At 38.0% G+C, this 21,268-nt stretch overlaps 1 protein-coding gene across 4 annotated transcripts in view; it reads left to right on the top strand.

Moving 5' to 3' along the window:
- The first annotated feature begins 5,337 nt into the window (after nt 1–5,337).
- LOC126967192 (tachykinin-like peptides receptor 86C) overlaps nt 5,338–21,268 on the top strand; it is a 100,240-nt gene continuing 84,309 nt past the window's right edge. For 3 of the 4 annotated variants that reach the window (XM_050811671.1, XM_050811673.1, XM_050811672.1), the window contains exon 1: nt 8,390–8,412. The gene's annotated coding sequence lies outside the window, so the exon portion shown is untranslated. Of the gene's footprint in view, nt 5,484–8,389; nt 8,413–21,268 lie in introns of those variants that run through there. The other variant, XM_050811670.1, reaches the window with a different exon arrangement.

Below are 21,268 nucleotides of genomic sequence, written 5' to 3'. Positions count from 1 at the left end.
TTATTAATCAATAGCCTGATGGCGGTCGCTCCACTCCTAATCTGTGGTATCATTACCGCACAAACGATTTTTAACAATTCTTTTGAATAAAGTAATACTTTTGTTTTGAACATTCTGTGATCTTGTTGAAAAAGCGTATACATCGCCCTACAAAAGATTTACTAACTCGATTTAGCCGAGTAGTAGGCATTATAAGCTTATGTCTGTTCCTGGTGTTAACATTATGGTTATGACAGTTTCTAGCAAATTCACTGATGTGCCTATGAACATACATTACACTATCAATATATATATTGAGAAGCAACAGTCAAGATGTTAATTTCTTTGAATTTTGCTCTCAATGATTCTTTAGGACCTAGGATATAATAATAAAGGTTCATAAAGTGAATACTACTGTTCCAAACTACGTCAAATTTTTATGGCAACTATTCCGTACCAAAATAAATAAATAAGAATCACGTAAATCGGACCATAAATCTCATCTCTCTCGTGATCCAATTGAGAACCTCCTCCTTTTTGAAGTCGGTTAAGAACTCCGCGTTGGTCCCTCGCTACGTAAAGAAAAGTATAAAATGCGGGTCTCGAACCCGCGACCTTTCGCGTTCCGTCCGTACGCTCTTCCACTGAAGTCGAAGAACGATTGTTCGAGTGACGTAACGTTCATAAATCTTGATATTTCCTTGTTCAACTCTCAGCTTTTCTCTCGCACTCTTTGTTCTCAATATTTGCATATTACGAAATTGATTTGAGATGTCGCTCTTTGAAATCTAAACAATTTGTTATTTTTTGATAACCCTCACTTCTGGGTTTAATTACACAAATAAAATTTTAAAACAAAATTGTATGAACGATGTGGGACTCAAACCCAAGACCGTGTTCCGTGCGAGTGCTCTTCCAACTGAGCTAATCATACGAGTGCAATTAAATTTAAGAACAAAATTTATGAACAATATGAAGCCACAATTTTTCACATTTTAGTGCAAGTCATGATTGGAAAAGATACCTTTTTAAAATCCGCATTCATTGAGCAAGGTTTTAAGATAGACAAATCAAGTCTATATATTTTTTTACACGATAGCCAATCGAATTCCGAACAAAAAATTTACGCAAATGAAAAATTAAGAAATAAAGTACTATTAATTGATATTTTTTTTTATGGAATAGGAGGACAAACGAGCGTACGGGTCACCTGTTGTTAAGTGATCACCGCCGCCCACAATCTCTTGCAACACCAGAGGAATCACAGGAGCGTTGCCAGCCTTTAAGGAAGGTGTACGCGCTTTTTTTGAAGGTACCCATGTCGTATCGTCCCTGAAACACCGCACAAGGAAGCTCATTCCACAGCTTTGTAGTACGTGGAAGAAAGCTCCTTGAAAACCGTACTGTGGAGGACCGCCACACATCCAGATGGTGAGGATGATATCCTAACTTGTGGCGTGTCGTGCGAAGGTGGAATTCGGCGGCAGGAATCAGGTTAAACAGATCTTCGGAACACTCCCCGTGATAAATGCGGTAGAAGACACACAATGAAGCGACGTCTCTACGCAACGCCAAGTGATCCAGCCGTTCACAGAGCACTGTGTCCCCGACAATTCGAGCTGCTCTGCGTTGCACGCGGTCAAATGGATCGAGCTGATACTGGGGTGCGCCAGACCAGAGATGACAGCAATACTCCATGTGTGGCCGGACCTGCGCTTTGTAGAGCGCTAGTATGTGGGCCGGCTTGAAGTATTGCCGTGCTCTATTAATGACGCCCAGTTTCTTTGAAGCCAATTTGGCTTTGCCTTCCAGATGACCACGAAATTGGCAATCGCTCGAGATTTCAAGACCCAGTATTCCTATACTAGGCGAGGCTTTGAGGGAAGTGTTGTCGAAGAGCGGTGATACAACAAATGGGTTTTTTTTTGTGGTAAACGCGCAAACTTGAGTCTTCTGGGGGTTAAATTGGACAACGTTCCATTTTCCCCATTCCGCGACCTTCTCATAAGAGGACTCGATAGAAGACACAAGTTTCTCCCGGCACTGGTCGACGATTTCCCGAGAGAGACCTGCATGGCCCGTGTATATGGCATCACCAGTGCTGTCGTCTGCATAGCAATGAATGTTGGAGGTGTCCAACATATCATTGAAATGCAGAAGAAACAGCGTGGGAGACAGGACACAGCCTTGGGGCACTCCAGTATTCACGGGCTTCGGGTTCGAGCAATATCCGTCGACAACGACCTGTATGCTGCGCCCAGTGAGGAAGCTGGAGGTCCACTTGCACAAGCTCTCGGGAAGCCCAAATGATGGAAGTTTGGAGAGGAGCGCCTTGTGCCATACACGATCAAAGGCCTTCGCTATATCCAGGCTAACTGCCAGGCCTTCCCCCTTGCTTTCAATAGCCGCAGCCCATCTATGTGTTAGGTATACCAGAAGATCACCTGCCGACCGACCATGGCGAACCCCGTATTGTCGGTCGTTGATCAACTGGTGACCCTCTAGGCTAGCAAGAGCTGACGGCTAATTATGCTCTCCATGATTTTGGAGAGCAGGGAGGTAATAGCAATAGGCCTGTAGTTTGCCGGATCCGAACTGTCTCCTTTTTTTGGATCGGATGGACAAGGGCAGACTTCCATGAGTCAGGGACTACGCCTTTAGAATAAGAGTGCCGGAATAAACGCGTTAGCACCGGCGTCAACTCAGGGACACACCTCTTAAGCACAATTGGAGAAATGCCATCCGGCCCGCTCGACTTCCTGACGTCCAACGAAAACAGAGCTCGCCTAACAGTTTTCTGACTGAACTGTATTTCAGGCATAGAGCTCTGACACCGCGTGATGGTCGGCGGTGTTTTTCCGTTGTCGTCAAGAGTCGAGTTGGAGGCGAAAAGAGTGCACAAGAGATCGGCTTTCTCTTTTGCGGTATGGGCCAGGGTGTCATTCCTCATGTGCAACGGCGGCATGGACGGCTGGCTGAAGTTACCAAGAGCAGCTTTCGACAACGACCAGAACTTGCGTGTTCCGGTCGGGTAACTGGAAAGCTGCTCGCCGATTTTGACGACGTGTTTTGACTTTGCACGGGCGATTTGCCGCTTAAAAAATCTAAAAGCACGGTTGTATTTCCTCTTAAGAACTGTGCAGTTTGGATCCTTTGTGCTCAGCGCCGCAACCCAAGTTCAATACGCCTGTTTTTTGCAGTCAGATGCTGCTTTAACTGACGCATCGAACCAGGGCTGTGATCTGCCACCGATGGGTACTACAGAGTTTGGTATAAAAATATCCATACCCTGTAGGATCACATCGGCTACTGCAACGGCGCAGGCACTAGGATCATCCGAAGGGAAACAAACCCCGCCCCAAGGGTAGGATGCAAAAAAGGAACGCATCCTATCCCAATCTGCTGACTTGTAGTGCCTAACGCGGCGGGTTGCTGGTGGTCTGCGACGTTGGCGTCGGATAGGCACTACACTCCTGACCAGGCAATGGTCGGACGTTCCGAGAGGGGCGTCGACAAAGACCTGGTAACCATCGGGATATGTAGTCAGCAGAAGATCCAATAAGGACGGCATGTGGCTATCCACATCCGGGAGCCGCGTTGGCGACTCAACCAATTGGGACAGACCATACGCCAATGCAAAATTATGCACAGATCGCCCTGCGTAGTCTGTGTTACGTGATCCAAGCCATTCGGCATTGTGCCCGTTGAAATCACCCAAGACTACGATTTCAGCGGAGGGGATCTGTGCAACTACGTCGTCAATTGCCGCTTGAACGCAGTCCATGAGATGATCGGTTTCTGCGTTGCCACTATGGGACCTGTAGACACACGCATAGATGCGGACGCGGTCCTCTAAATCTACGCGGAGCCAGAGAGCAGATAGGTCCCTACCCTCAAAATTGCCGAGACGGCGACAGCAGATATCCTCCATAACGTACACACATACCCCGGCAAGAGGCAAAAAATTGTGGTCAATTTTGTACCCGGGGTACGTTAAATATGACGTATCGCTAGGTCGAGATATCTGCGTCTCAGTAAGGAAACACAAGGCCGGCTTCGCCGTCTCTAGGTGGTGGTGGACGGCGTTTAAATTGGAGTGAATTCCCCTGATATTGTAAAAGTCCACGTTGAGAGTGGAGTGGGGTGCCGTGGTGATACTGCCTCGTTTGTCCTCGGTCATGCGCGGTTCTGTGCCCTCCCCAGAATACGAAGGGCAGCCCGAGCTAGAGTGCCCGGGGAGGGATTCTCCAACTCTGGTAGAGCCGGTACCCTCCTGGGGTAAAATCTTTTTTAGTTCCGCTGTTATATTCGGGTGGAGGGGGGGGATGGCCACCGGTCCTCGACACTAACCTATGCGAAACATAGCGGCCCTAGGCCGCTACTTCACGCCGGTATTCTGTGCGAGTGTGGTAATTAACCCGGACGAGTCTGGCCCGATTGTGCTGACGTCAAAAGACGGCAGCGTGACTCTCCCACTTCTAAAAAGCCCTTAGTCGCCTCTTACGACACCCATGGGCCTGGGACTCCCCTATTTTTTTTACGCCCCGGGAAAAGTACAGGGCAAGTGATACAACATGATTTCACAAACATCTAGTGTAGACTCACACAATTAAACCCAGACAAAAAAACGCGATATTTGAATAATTTTAGGGTAATAGCAACCATTCAACAAACGCGGGGTATTACTTTTTTAAATAAGGGACGAAACGAGCAGGAATTTCAGCTGATGGTAATTGATACGCCCTGCCCTTTACAATGCCGTACCACTCAGCATTCTTGAAAATCCCCAAAAATTCTGAGCGGCACTACAGCTGCGCCCGCCACCTTGAGACATAAGATGTTAATTCTCATTTGCCCAGTAAATTCACTAGCTACGGCGCCCTTCAGACCGAAACACAGTAATGCTTACACATTACTGCTTCTCGTCAGAAATAGGTGCCGTTGTGGTCCCCATAATCTAGCCGGCATCCTGTGCAAAGGAGCCTCCCTTACTTTTCCCATATTTCAAATAAGCTCCAAACTAAAAGAACCGTCGAACTTTTACTAAACTTCATCTGTCAAAGTCACTCCCATTTGCCCTTGTGCCACCTATTCTGGGACACCCAGTATATATTTATACTTCCTAATATTATTCTTATTTTTAAGTGATCCCTATGACTGCATGTGTATTATATTTTCATGCCCATTTACAAAATATGTATATTCAGAATTTAATAATATTCAAATGTCATGACAATATTTATATAAAATTACAAATGCATGAGAAAAACAATGTCTTCATTGGGGTTTAAAAGTAGGACTCCAATAGAGTTTCATTCACACCTTCCTTGTCATAAATACAGTACAACGCCATACATCCTTTAGTTACTGAACTCAGCAGTATTAAACTGTAGCCCCTTCGGACCGGTCGTATGGCAACGCGATTGGCTATATGCGGAACTAATGACGAAAGTTTAGTTTCGTGAATTATTTTGGATGTGTTTTATGACCTTGTTCTGTGCAAAGTATGTATTTAGGATTAATTGTATTAATTTTGATGTAGTAAAAGTTTGCCCGAGTGTCTAGAAAATTATTTTCCTTCAACGTTTCGTCTAAATTTACTACATTTCTATTATTTTCATGCGACAGCAGGGGCATATTGTAACAATCTTAATTTAAATAAATCCAGTGTCCCAATGTTTGTTTCCAGTCAACTCTTAGGAGTTGAACTTATGAACAGATTTTAATGAGGATTACTTTATGGAGTGCATTTCAGTCTAACTTTAGAGATAGGATAGTATTTATTTCGATTTGGGACCCATAATTATTTTTATTTCCAATATTTGTTTTCTATAGATATATTTTGTATGAGATAATCAGGGAGCATATTTTACGAAAAAATTCTTGATATCAGGAAATATTATTGACAAATTCATAATAAACAGTATTTTATTTATTATATACAGAACAACATCTGTCGGTTAACTTTATATTTTTAGTTATAGGTATATACACTTTATAATTGGTATGCGTAGTTTTTAATTCAAATATTTTATAGTAAGATTTTACAAAATTTTAACTTTATATTAAAGATTAAAACGTCTCCTAGTATAACCATTTCATATGAAGTAACTTATGAGTGTTAAAGTAAGAAAGCATTTCGGTTAAAATTATTTAAAAAAAAATTGTAAAGATCAACACCGAAACATCTGTATTTCTCAAGTTATTCGCGTCAGAAGGGCAAGGTCAACTTAAATAATTATGTAATTTTACACAAGCTCAGGAAACATAATTTTTAATCCAAGTATTAATAACTATTGCATGATATATATACTCTGAACATTATCCTTCCCACTGCTTTTTGGAGAGCTTTAGATTTTTTTATGGGGCTCATTTGTTATAAAGAAAAAGTATGATGAGCAAATTAAAAGCTATTCCTCTTACTTACTATTACTCTATTTCTGAATCTACCATATGTTTGGAAAAAGAAGGGCTCGTGAGAAAAACATACGAGAAACTAGATACTGGTAGATTTTGACGTTCAATAAGTGATTACAAATCCTATTTTGAATAAAAATATTTGAAATTGAATTTGAAAACTCAACGGCCACTTCTTTCAATCAATAGAGTATTTTACAATGGCTGTAATATAAAATAAATAAATGGCTGTAATATACCAGTGGCAGGCTCCTTTGCACAGGAAGCCGGCTAGATTATGGGTACCACAATGGCGCCTATTTCTGCCGTGAAGCAATAATGTGTAAGCATTACTGTGTTTCGGTCTGAAGGCCGCCGTAGCTAGTGAAATTACTGGGCAAATGAGGCTTAACAACTTATTTCTCAAGGTGACGAGCGTAATTTTAGTGCCGCTCAGAATTTTTGGGTTTTTTGAGAATCGTGAGCGGCACCGCATTGAAATGGGCATGGCATATCAATTACCATCAGCTGAACGTCCTGCTCGTCTCGTCCCTTATTATCATAAAAAAAATGTGTGTAAGGTGCTGCATCTACTAAAAATACGTAATATATCGTGTTTAAATAATGATTGACATTATTTGATATATAAGTTCAAATATATGATTGCTTTTTGCTTAAATTCTTCAAACATATCTTGTTGGCTACGAATTAAATCGGCTCCTAACCAGTACCGACTTACGTAGCAGCTACAGACTCTCCAATAATATCTAATATTTCATAAAAAGTAATAAATAATAAACTGTATAAATATAAATCATCGTATATTGAATGCATTAACCTTTAGAGTTTGAATTCAATGTTTGTGTAAGGATGCTGAGTGAACATGATGCATTTCGTGATATAAACATTTGTTTTCACTAATGCTATTTGTATGTGCCCGTTGGCATCTAGAATGGTTTCTGCTATTGTATCTTTTTGCCAGTGCAATTGCGCTGCATTGTATTGCGTTGTCACTTGGCGTTGCGTAGAGACGCCGCATCATTGTGTGTCCAGTAGTAATTTATCACGGGGCGTGTTCTCAAGAGCCTGGATTCCTGCCGCCGAATTTAACCTTCGTATGACACGCCACAAGTTAGGATATCAGCCCCACCATCTGGATGTGTGGCGGTCCTCCACAGTGCGCTTTTCAAAGAGCTTTCTTCCACTTACAACAAAGCTGTGGAATGAGCTTCCTTTTGCGGTGTTATTTCTGGGACGATACAACATGGGTACCTTCAAAAAAGCGCGAACACCTTCCTTAAAGGCCGGTAACGCTCCTGTGATTCCTCTGGTGTTCCAAGAGAATGTGGGCGGCGGTGATCACTTAACACCAAGTGACCCGTACGCTCGTTTACAAAATACTTACTCATGACATGTGATCCCAGTGTCTTTCTTATTTCTTGTACTGTTATTTAAAAAATAGTTTTACCACGAAGCCAAAATGCCAGACTCAATTATTAGCAAAGTTTAACAGAACATGTGGCACGTCAACGTCACACATTATTCGAGACTAGCTCGAGTGCGCCCACTTGGGCGTAGTATTAGTTGCCGCACTTTGCGTCTACGCCTGTAGTCTCTAGTTGGAGCGCAGCGGAGATCAATCCTTAATCTAAGAGAATAGTCTATTCCTGAAAAACTCAAATTGACTATTTCAGACGACACAGCAATAAATTGAAAGTCACTATAATGAAACAGCTTCGTATTTCACGAGGGCGGACATCGCTTATCTTATTTTTTTGTGTGGTGCTCGATCCAAACATATTACTCAAGCTCAGCTTACTACGTAGGTCACACTAAAAATTAACGTTGGTTAAAAGTGCGTCACTTAAAACAACAACATGTTATAAACAAAATACTATGTTTATTGCTTTTCAAAATACCCTCCTTTACATTTTAGACGTTTTTCATGCGATCGAACCATTTTTAAAACAGGAGGACATCGATCTCAAGGCATGGTTTCTACGTGCTGATTGAACGCTATGCTGCTCTTCGGAATTGGTAAAAGTGAAACCTCTCATAAAATCTTTGATTTTGCGGAAAATACAGAAATCACAGGGTGCTTAGTCGGGGCTATGTGCAGGGTGGGTGACGAGTTGTGCTTTTTCGGAAGCTATAAATGACTTAGTTTTGTTGGCCGTGTGTGAAGAAGCGTTGTCATGATGTAGGAGAACGCGGCTTTTTGGTCGTCTTTTGTTGGCCTGTTCTCATTTTCAAACACCTATTTTCAAGATTTCTGTGACAATATCATAAACAGCTTTAGATTGTGCGCACCTAATGCATTTGTGAGCACCATTCCACGCGAGCCCGCTTCTGCATCGCTGTCAATTCATGAGGGATCCAATGACAACAAAGTTTCCAAACTTTCAATTCTTCGTGTAAAATTTTCTGAATATGGCTCATACTAATCCCCAATAGTCCTCGAATTGTCTCATAGGTAATTCGTGGGTTTTCTTCAATTAGCCGCTTAACAGTAGCCACATAATTTTCGGTGACGGCAGTTGAAGGCCTTGACGTAATTGGTCATGTATTCGTAAAGAAACCCGACCTCTCTCAAATTCAGCAAACCATCGCCTCACGGTGCTCAAGCAATGTGCTTCTCTCTCAAAAGTATTTTATGTGTTTTATATATTATATGTTTTTTTTATTACTCAGAAGGTTGCAAAGTTTCAAAAAATATAATATTCGAAATTCAAATAGTTCGAAACATTTAGTGTGCCCCATGCACACACATCTAATTTCTTCAATATCACATTGAAATATATCAATGTTATTGTTGACTATCTATAACGTATGTAAGCCGAAATATGGAACATGCCTCAAATTACACCATAATGCGCTTCGACTGCTATATCTGTACATTGCGACATTTACTCGAGTTGCTTAAAATATTCTTGGACAATAAGCAGCAATGTAAAACAAGTGTCGAGTGGAGTATCGTATGAAAGGCTTCATTGGCACAAGCTGAAACAGATTTTAGTTATTTCTATCTAGATACAGTTTTTGATTTATGACGAAGAAGGAAATAACTTCTCCCTTTTTTTATAATTAGTAAAGGTAGGTAATAATATGCACGGCACCTGCGATGGACGAGCCCGACTCACATTAGTCCAGTTTTTTTAAATAATATATTATAATTATTATTATTATCACTCTTCACTATAAGATGCTGAATTTATTCATTTTTCACACCATTGCTGTACAAATTCTTCAATATCCAGAACTTTACAAATGTGCGTAGCAATGTATTGTGTGTATTATACAGCGTAACGCTATAATAGTGACATTAAAGATACGCACGGGTAGAGCTATCTAACCTTAATCAACACATAATTTTGGAAACAAAATTTTAATCATCCTTACGTGGTAAGTAGAAGTCAGTGGCTACGCTAGCGCGCGGCTACTAGATTACTTACAGGATGTTCCAAAATGATGTTATGGAAAATTGATTTATTTAGGTGAATTATGTATTTTATTTCTGAATATTTTATCATGATTGCGGTTAAGTAGTTCTACCTGTGTGTTTATTTGCCATTGTAGCACCACGCTGTATATCAGCCACAGTAATCCTGCAATAAAATAATAATATAATATAATAATAAAATTACCAGGCTGCTTTGCACAGGATGCCGGCTAGATTATGGGAATCGGCATAATTGTGTTTCGGTTTGATGGACGCGCGCCGTAGCTAGTGAAATTACTGGGCAGATGAAGACTTAACATCTTATGACTCAAGGTGACGAGCGCAGGTAGTGCCGCTCAGAATATTTTGGGTCTTTCAAGAATTCTGATCGGCACTGCATTGTAATTCGTACGGGGATTCGTACGTATTTTATAATACTGTTTCGCACTTCATTCATCAAACTTGCCTGTAACATATATTATTGCACTCCCTATTCGTGATTGCATGGGCTAGTTGGTAACTGATATGTTCAGAAGTCATTTGTAAGTATAAGTAGGAGTGCGAGTTGAATACCGAACTTGCAATTTGCTAGTGACGTGCCTAAGTTGTTGCAGTCTTATACTACTACTACAGTCTTATACTTGTATTATAACTATTTGCTATGGGTGACTTAAATTATTAGTTTAGGCATACAAAGTATAACATTTCGTACATACATTTAATATTTTCTTTCTACATCACTACTTTTATTTATACAGCCACGATCGTTAATATAAGTACATACTTTATTGAGTCTTTGAAAAAGTCTATACTCTTTGTAGACCAGTGTCGATTATTTCTGAAACCAAAAAAAATAATAGTAGTATGAAACCCATTGGAAACGGAGGAGAATACAACAAAAATGTAAGGAAGAATAAATTACGGACGATCTGAGGTCGGGAAGTGTAAAAGGGGCGGTGTTTTTGGGTAAAAAACGGTTTATCTCGATTTCCGGCAAAACTACAAGTCCTATGGCAAAAAGTTAAATGGCAAAGTTGTAGGTGATAAAAAGATCTACAACATTTTATTTCACATAACCTCAAAGTTTATGTGAAAAATTCAAAAAAACCAAGTTTTGGTTTTTTATTTTTATCGTTAACAAAAAAAAAATTCACGAAATATTGTAAAAAGTTATCTTTTCCATATTTGGGACATCAGTGTATTCACTGTAATTTATTTGAATTGAAATATTTATTTTTTCACCTTATTTTGACTCAAAAATCGAAAAAGAACCCTTATTTTCAATCGAAAATTCATAATTTGATTAATTCTAATCTATATTTTTGCTGCTATGATATAGAAGGTATGAATTCTCTATGAAATGCCTTTTGATTTGCATAAGTTTTCCGAACATTTACAATTGTAATTTATATTTTTTTAAACCATCGGAAAGAAAGGATTCCAACGAATAGAAAGCACACACACTTTTTGAAATAAGCTGATATTTTGACGGGTGAATTTTCGATTGAAAATAAGGGATCTTTTCCGATAATATGATAGGATAGGATTAATTTATCGAAAACCATTTTGAGGAATATGCATAAAACAAAAGTTAAAACGTTACGAGCTTTAATATTGAGTTATTGCTATACTAGCTCTTGCCTGTGACTTCATCTGCATTTTAATTCGTATAGTGCTCCCTCGGAAACTCTTAACTTTCCGGAAGCCTGGTGAATACAAAATCGCCTGAAACGGTGGCGCGGTCCCGAAGATCCCAAAGTAAAATATTGCAATTTATGATTTATTACAAAAGCATATTTAAATTGCTTTTAATATGTTTAAATGTGAGTTAATATATTGAGAACAACATATTAAAAACAAAACTTTTTCAGTAAACAAATATAAATGGAAATAAAATAGCGGCCAAGAGGGAGTCGGATTCACCCATGAAGGATTCCGTAGCAGCAAGTAACATAATATAAAAGTTATTTAGAAAGGAAAATGGTTTAAAATTATTTAAATGGAAAAGGCAAAAAATCTTTGCTCAAAATCATACAGTGCAAAAGAGCTCGGATCATTAATACGTATTAAAAGAAACTACTTACTAGATCTCGTTCCAACCAATTTTCATGGTAATGACATCATATATTTTTTTTATCTCTGATATTTTGAGAAGTTCCTCATTTTACCAATTTGGAAGTGTCTCTCGCGCAAAGTACTCAGTTTACAAAAAATAATATTAGAACATAGAACCCACACGTATGGTTTTGATGAAAAAAAATTTTTGAGTTTCAGTTCTAAGTATGGGGAACCCCAAAATTTATTGCTTTTTTTTCTGTGAAATTTTTTATGTAAAAATCTTAATTCATTTCACATAATACACCTGTACTGCTGTACAAGTTTTAACGGTATAGTTCTTCTAGTTTTATAAAAAAAAGTGGCTGTTACATACACGGACAGATAGACAGACATGAGGAATCTATAATGGTTCCGTTTTTTTGCCAATTGGCAACGGAACCCGAAAAACGGAAATGTTATATAAATATATATATATAAAAGTAATAATTAAAGAAACATTTTGTGACAAGCATTTATCTATCTATACTAAAGCATTACACCCAGGGACGTGCATATCATATAGGCAATTAGGCAGTTCCTAACTCGTTATGAACCTAAATAAATATAGTGTTAAAGATAATTAAGTTTAATTTGGTTCCGTTATTTTATTTCCAAACTTCTATTGAACACCCACGAAAAATTTTTCCTCACGCTCGATACAAAATACCCACGGTAAGTAATCTTTGCTTATTCTAAAGCTCAACTACCACTTGTTAGATCGACAGGGCCTACCGTGCTAGAAATCAATGCACGTCCCTGACTACATCTATATTTTCACCACCAATGCTGCCAAAGCTGATCTTGTTTTTGGCATTCCAACAACCGTGTCTTACATTTACGACAGTTCGTAATTTACGTAGAGGAGGTTGCGAATTACGCGCGGAAATGTTATGGTAGGCGATTATGACGTCACGCCTCTCATGTCAATCAAATTACTGTAACAACTAAAAAGTAAGCGGCGTGCTAATATTTACTGAGCTGTGACGTCATCGTTGAGTTATAATCACACGTATGCTGATTTAATTAACACTCTGTGAGTTTGTTTGTGAAAGTGTGGCCGCTAAAAACTGAATTTCAATGCACTACGTTTTACGTTAAAATTAATGTGAGAGCTTTGTGACAAAACTAATGCATTTTCGGTTGCCTTGTTATTTAATTTTGGAAGTTCGACGAAGGCTTTTGTTGGTTTCTGACATAGACATAGAATATACTAACGAATAGACGACCTGAAAAGCCTATATTGATTGCGTGACCAATTTTGATAGGTTAAATATTCAAAAATACTAATTAGCTAATTCAATGCGTGGATGACTGTTTACGACTTGTTAATCAAAACTGGTCACAGTAAATGCAGATTCGCTTTCATTTTCTATCTTGCTCTACATCCTTGTTCGGGTTGATTCCAGCGGCCGAATTCCACCACCGGACATTACGTGCAAAGTACCATCCGCATCACGTAGACGTCTGGCATTCCACAACTTCGCGTTTTGTCCGAAATTTCTTGCCTCGCACATCTACTTTGTGGAATCAACTACCGGCAGCGGTCTTCCCGAACAGATGCGACTTAGGGACCTTCAAGAAAAAAGCATACTGGCCCACCTTAAAGGCCGGCAACGCATTTCTTGACACACCTGTTGTTGCGGATGTCCATGGGCGGTTGCCTCACCTCTCCCCATCCCGTGAGCCTCTTGCCCGTTTGCCCCCTCTCATATAAAAAAAAATCCGTTAGAGATGTTGTTTTTTGTCAGACTGTCGGTAAATTTTACCAAAAACCATCTGCCTACAGCAAATACCACCCCCTTCATATATATAACCAGATATATTATGATGGTTGAGTCGAGATGTCGTTATTAAATAAAAAAACGATTGTGTGGTTTTATGAAACCACGGTAAAAGTGAAACTTTTTTTCACATTATAGACATTTAACTTAAAATTTTTGGAATAATATTCCATTGAGGGTATGAAAATCGCTTTATCAATCTTAATTTTATATTTGGAAATTGGAATGATAATGGGAAAAATAATAAAAGTACACTAAGTCTCCAACTAATATTTTTATTGAAATCTGTGTCTTAGCCCTGGTTAAAAATATTGATTGAAAAGGATTACATTAAACACTGACAAAAACAAAAAAATAGCGTGGAGCACTGGCACAAATGAGTAATCTTCTATACACTACACGGTTAGCTGCTGCGAACTATAGGCACCGCCCGAGCGTCACGCGACATGCAACACACAGACGAAAAAGTTTGAGACGATGTTATAAAAGTTTCACTTTAATTAGCATAATTAAATAATATGTTACTATGGTAATATAGTACGTGGACAACCAGATCTTTATCTACCACAAAGCCAAGCGAATGATGACTTAAAAAAAAATCATATAGCTTTATAGCTACTTTCAACTCGAAACAATTCGAACCCTCTTCGTCATCCCTCCCAATTTTGACATCACATGATAATTTTATATATTAATAGCTCATGCCCGCGAATTCGTCTGCGTAGACAAAGTTTTCTTTAAATAATAGGCAAGTTTGGAATTAAAGATCATCTCATGTCCTATTCCACTTCCGGTTCCCATTTTCGCTCCCGTTCCCTACATGTTTTATTTTATTTTATTTTTATTTAAAACATCACTAAATCCACAGAACTTAAATTAGGTTATAATAATACTATTTTGTAGAACTTACATCTAATAACGGATTTACAATATTTATAATAAGACGTGATATTTGAGCGTGTGGGGTTTGGTGAAAGTTCGTGTGTGTGTGTGCATGTGTGCGCGTGTGTGTGTGTGTGTGTGTGTGTGTGTGTGTGTGTGTGTGTGTGTGTGTTTGTGAATTACTCTAAATTTAACCTTCCTTTAGATTTTTACTAACACTCCTTTTAAAGCAGCCTTTACTGTTATTAAAAAGTTCAGTACTGTTGAATTGCTTATTATAGTTGCATAGAGTGCGACAGATTACCGAATTTTCATAATAATTAGTATGACTCAGCGGGACTTTGAATAGAGGCGTGTGTCTAGTGCGAGCTGAATGAATGATAAAAATGAATATATATATGAATATGAATGAATATATATGAATATGAATCCTATTTAGAGGAAGATCGCTTTGGAAAACGAAACCTACAATTGGTATAGTTATAATAGCTCATCAATAAGTATTTCAGTTTTCGACAAATCCCGAACCATGGATTTTTCCAGGATATAATGTAGCCCATGTCCTTTCCCAAGCTGTAGTCTGTCGCTGTACCAAATTTCATCAATCAATCTGCAAAAGAGTAACAAAAAAACTTACATTCACATTTATTATATTATTAGGTATAATATATCTATATTATCTATTGCGTTAGTGCATTCTGTGCTAAGTTTAACAGAACCTCTCATACAGATTGGCGTAAAATATAAGACTAAGTAAATGTACAGGTAGTATCCATCATACAGGTCTACGTAATATAGTTCCTTCAAACTAATTTCCAAGTCGACACGTGGGTGTCTGAATTCAGACAAGCGTTCGATAGCTATTCTAATGACGTTGTTTCTATCCCAGTCCTAAATTTGGAAGATCGCGTGAAAAGAGAAATCTCGATTGTGATTTTGCCTTTAACGTTCCTCTCTCAAGAGTTAAAGGTCACTTTGTTTATATTATTTGAAGAAGGCGGCTATTATTTAGTCCTAAGGATTAGTAACACCGCGTCCAAAATAGAACTTTTGTGTTTGCCACTCATACTATAGCTCGTCGTCAAGCCCTGCTGCCTTTACGAACCGCAGTATATTCATGGCGCGAGTGTTACAAACACCATCTGGTGGCAAGGTGTAGTCGCCAAAGATTGTGTTATTTATACGCTTATGCATTAGTGGGCCGCAATTGTAGAGTAGATGAATAATTTACATTACAATCAAACACTATCATCATTTCATTACATTTCATCATTTATTTGTAATCATGGGTATACATAAGATGTTACAAATCACAATAAAAGTTCTCCATTCCTTGCCTGCATACTGTGGCCACGGCTACTAAAAAAATAAGGACTCCATGTCACAAACAACAAAATAAGCGTTAACGTGTAAATACATAGCCCCATGCATACACGTACACTACTACAGGCCGATAGGCGGCCATTATGAGAATTGTCATCGTCTGTGACAGATCAGTTTGCGTCTTAATAAAATATTTTAAAAATGCCGTCGTGCGTTGTGAAAAGTGTAAAAACGATACTATATTAGTATTTGTACCCATATATGATTATGTAAGGGAGAAAAAATTGTGTAACTAGTATCCCCCGTAACCGCACACACACTAGCAGAACGATGCTTCACTTGATAATATCACGGCGCGGAGTCCTTTTTTACTCGTATGTGACTGTGGCGTATAAATAATAATTAATAACAAGTTAATTGATATCTAAATAATTGAAATTAGTAAAAACATTAGATAGTAAGTAATTAAATTAAATAAAATTATATTTAAGAATGTGAAGTGAAGCATCTTAAGAGAAGTATTTTATAGAATAGTAGTATTTTGTCAGTAGGAGATTAAATAGTTTCTTTTTAAAACATGTCAACTTAAGTTCTGTGATATGTGTAGGTATCTTGTTAAATATTCTCGGTGTCATTTCAAGAACATTATTGTACATAGAAACTGTGTTGCTATCATGTAAACGTAATAAATTTTTGCTTCTCCTTATATTGTGGATTTCAGATGTACTGACAAATGTGTCATGGTGAGTTTTTATACATAATGCTATTTCATTTATATATAGTGACGTCGTCTGTGGCACCTTGAAGGAACACAACACCTAGGAACAAGTAAATAACAAATGAAAAGCTGCAGTACAGGCTAGCGAAAATCTATAAGAAAAAACCGATTCACTCGATTGTATGAAACGTGCAGTCATTGATAGATATACACATATATATATATGGCTATAATATTGTAAAAACGGGGATAGCCGAAATTTACTACGTTTTAAGCAACTGTTCGCTTTCAAACTTAACCGGATTATACTTCGTAACCAATTGCCTTATTGTAATAACTACTATTTCAAACTTATGTCAAATGACTGCATGTTTCATATTAAACAAAATTTCAATTTTTACTTAGGCAGTCCTACCTCTTACTACGTAGTATTTACATTCTCTTTGATGCAGTAGACGACGATGTTCCGCCAAGATAAGATCCGGACTCTGTTGCAATGCGTTGAGTTTATATTTCATAAGAAGATTTGTTGCTATATTACTTTTCAGTGTGTTCTGTGAGTGAAATTCATGAATATTGATATGATTTAATATGCAGGCTGTCCTAAGATATATTGCAAAGCAGGTGTCCACAGAGTCTAGAACTTTTATTGAATCCTGGGTCACAGAGACACTATTAATATAATATTTATTAATACGGCTTTACTCACGGCTTATTAAATTAAAAACCCCATACATTTTTCGAGGTTGACCTAAAAAAGTCACTGACAAAATTCTGCCCAGATTAAATTATCGTGTAGCAAGGCTTCGACATAAATGACGAGAGTTGTTAAACTTCATGTCGCGTAGCAACTCGTTCTAGTTCAGACTCGAAAGTGATAAGGGAAAAGAAAAAAGAGAAAAGAAATAGCGAAAAGTGGAAAATGATTCGGGAAATGAAGAAGAAGAAGATAGAAGAGAACTAGTGTTCGGTGTGGTGTGATCTGCTGAAGGCACCGCCATCGACAAGAGAAACCACGGCAGACTGACGAAATGCAAGTTAGAAAACTGAACGTAAATAAAGAGTCGTTCCTTTAAGCGGAGTATTTATTTCCAATCTCGTGTCAATATCAACTATTTATTTTTACTAAGAATTTCATTGGCCCATCTCTACGATGCGTATACAGCGTGGCGCTAAAATGGCGATATTAAATACACACACGGGTAGAGCTATCTAGCCTTAAACGTAAAAAAAAAAATCTAAAATTTAAAGTTAATAAATAATTGAAATTATCAAATTTTAAAACAAGCAAATAATAATAAATTTAGGAAACAAAATTTTGATGACCCTGGTCGCATAAGACAGCACAAAGAAATAGGTGTCAGTGCCTACGCTAGCGCCGCGGCTACTAGATTACTTACAGGATGTTCGGAAATGATATTATGGAAAATTAATTTATTTAGGTGAATATTTTTTTTATGATTACGATTAAGTAGTTCTATATAAAACAGAATCTTATTGTAATGTACTACTACTATGTAATCTTATAGAAAAAAAAAGCAAAAATATTATGTTACTAAAGTGTTAAATTTATAATTAGGTGAAATAAATATTCATGCTTATATGACTCAACATGGGTCAAAAAAGGCATTTATTTTCTCAAATTGATTCCTTTAGAATTCTTTTCGATGTCACTTCAGACACTACCACCTCTTCGAAAACAAATGACGCTCTGTAAGAGAAGAAATGACGCTAGAAACTCTTCCAGCATTGTTTTTTTAAATATAAACAATTTTGTATTTAAATATAATAACAATTATCTTAAGCCTTCACGCGTAGCATGTGTCTAGACCATTAATTGAAAATATCTCCACGCACGGAATCCTACGTAGAAATTCTTTGTATAAATTTTGTTATTAGTATTATTTAATGATAATATTTAAGTAGAGAGTTTGCAAACACAATACATCACCGAACCGTAATTTAGTGAATAAATTAAATTTGAAAACAAAATTTGAGTACGATATGGGACTCGAACCCGCGACCTTTCGCGTTTCCTACTGGCGCTCCTCCACTATGTATTGTTCAATTTTCAGGTTGTGGCTTCATCTACATGAAATTTGAACAATACACACAAGATTTATCAACGATTCGTTACTCGAACGTTTGGCTCAGTGAAAGAGCGCTCGCAGGGACGCGAAAATCGCGTGTTGGTATCGTTCATAAATTTTGATTTCAATTATAATTTGTGTAATTAATCTCAGAAGTGCGGGTCATCACATTAAAAAATAAAGAAGAAATTAGTGAATAATTAGCAAATAAAGTTTTATTACTTTTTAAATATTGTTTGCGTTATATTACGTCTCAAAATTAAGATTGTCTTATACATTTGGGCCAAGCTATTGGCGTCACAAGTACCCACACAAGTGGTCGAACTGCTGAGATTCTGGTACGGAAATCAAACGAACTGTGTAAAATGGGGCGACGCAACTTCTAGCAATTATAGGCTAGAGTGTGGAGTTCGTCAGGGGGGGGGTGACTTCTCCGGATCTCTATGTCAATGGGCTGATTGAGGAGCTGAGGAGCACCAAGATCGGCTGCCATATAGGGAACGTTTGCGTGAATAACCTAAGCTATGCGGATGACATGGTGCTCCTCAACCCCTTGATCGAGGGGCTTTCGGTCTGTGAGCATTATGGAAATGCGCACGGACTCAAATACAACGTTTCTAAAACTGAAATGATGGTGTTTAACCTTTCCGCATCAGCCGTGCCCGCGGGCACTGGTAATTCAAAAAACAATGAGAGCGGCTGTGCCGCGGGGCACTCTTTTACCTCATCCAGTTTTCACCCTTATTAGGTGTACAAGATGGTTTATTTGCCTACGCAGTTATGAACGAGTGAATTCCCAAACACATTTCGATCCGTTACGATTCAAGGCCACCAATATTCGACGTCATAGCTTTACGGACAAAGCACTTATGTGTCCACTTGTTCCCGGCCGGCGCAGCGAGCGGTCGTTATCAAGACTTTACACGAAGATCGTTCTTTGTGGAGATTTAAGCTTAATTTTATAATTAACATATACTATTCATTACAAAAACATAAAAGGAAATAAATAAAACAAGTAATTAACAATAATAACAATATTTATTTTAAAATATACCTATTTTTACACTTTTTTTCGAATGAAAAGTCTTTGTGAAATAAAAAAGAAAGACAATATGAATAATTTATACATGGTCTTATAGCTTGTTTCAATAGCTTTCAGTGACAGTCACTCAAATCACCCTAGTTATAAGCATTTTATAACTACACGTAAAATAATACATACGGGGAAAATGCCGCGAAAATGCCGGAAGCTTGCCGATCTATAGTGTACAGCGAGATCCGGAGCGCGCTGATGCGGAAAGGTTAAGGCAAGAAAGCCTCCGGAGAGAGTGCCAAGTGTGTTTTTGTACGGCACGGTGGTTGGTGCAGTTAAGCAGTTCAGGTACTCGTACCTAGGACATTTGTTGACGGAACGGTTGTATGATGATGATGACATTGAGCGCGAGCGGAGGGCCCTTGCAGTCAGAGGCTACATGCTCGCTCGACGATTTGAAAAATGCAGCAAGGATGTAAAAACCACATGTACACCTGCCAGCTGTGGATAACGTTGTCTCAGAAAGCTATGAGCAGAATACTGTCCAGTACAATGATGCGTTCCGGGCTCTTATGCGGCTCCCGCGGTGCTGCAGCGGGAGCAGTCGGGCATGTTCGCAGACGCTGGGGTCCCCGACTTTTTCGCCATAATTCGATAATCGATATGCTACATCGTTCTAATTAAAAAGCAAATATATATCCAAATGTTTTGAGTTTCCTTTAGTGTTAATTCCACCAATATTTGTCTTTCAAACAATTCGACACGTGTTTCGCCTCTATATGAGGCATCCTCAGGACATGTTGACTCGCCAAAATATCGTGCCAGATTTTGAAAACATTTGGATAATTATGGAATTCCGCAAAGTAACGTCTGATTCAATAAATTTTCAACAAATATTATATATTCAGTCACTAGTCGCTATCGAAACTTAGCACTGTAATGTCGTCGCAATAATATAATATTGTAAAAAATATATCTCAATTGCCTTTCATTCCACCAACAATATTGACACACTTTTTACACAAAATATCTTGCCCCAAGTTAAGCATATATAACCTGTGTTATGGGTTACAAGATAATGATATATTTAATACAATATACTTACTTAAAAATACATACATAAATACATTTAAACATCCATGACTCGGAAACAAACATTTTTATTCATCATATAAATGCTTGCACCTACCGGGATTCGAACCCGGGACCACTAGCTTCGTAGGTAGGATCGCTAACCACTCGGCTATACAGGTTGCCAACAATATGATAGGCAAATTAACATAAAATTTTTAATTTCAGCAAGTTTTTATTTTATTAATGCATAATTTTCTATAGATTGGCATTCTTAAATTCGTTATACCTTTTGAAGGGAATGTCCGATTTTAATAATTTAAAAAGTTTTATACAGTATTGAAACGGTCTTTATCATATATTTAACGGGATAAGGATTAATACAGGGGTATAAATAATAAGGTTTAATTATTGTTGGTACTTTTATCAACTTTTAAAATTTAAAAAGTAGTTATAATG

Source organism: Leptidea sinapis, chromosome 12, assembly GCF_905404315.1.
Source record: "Leptidea sinapis chromosome 12, ilLepSina1.1, whole genome shotgun sequence".
NCBI lineage: Eukaryota > Metazoa > Arthropoda > Insecta > Lepidoptera > Pieridae > Leptidea > Leptidea sinapis.
Note: the sequence above shows the minus strand (reverse complement) of the source record. Positions and strands in the feature narration are given on the sequence as shown.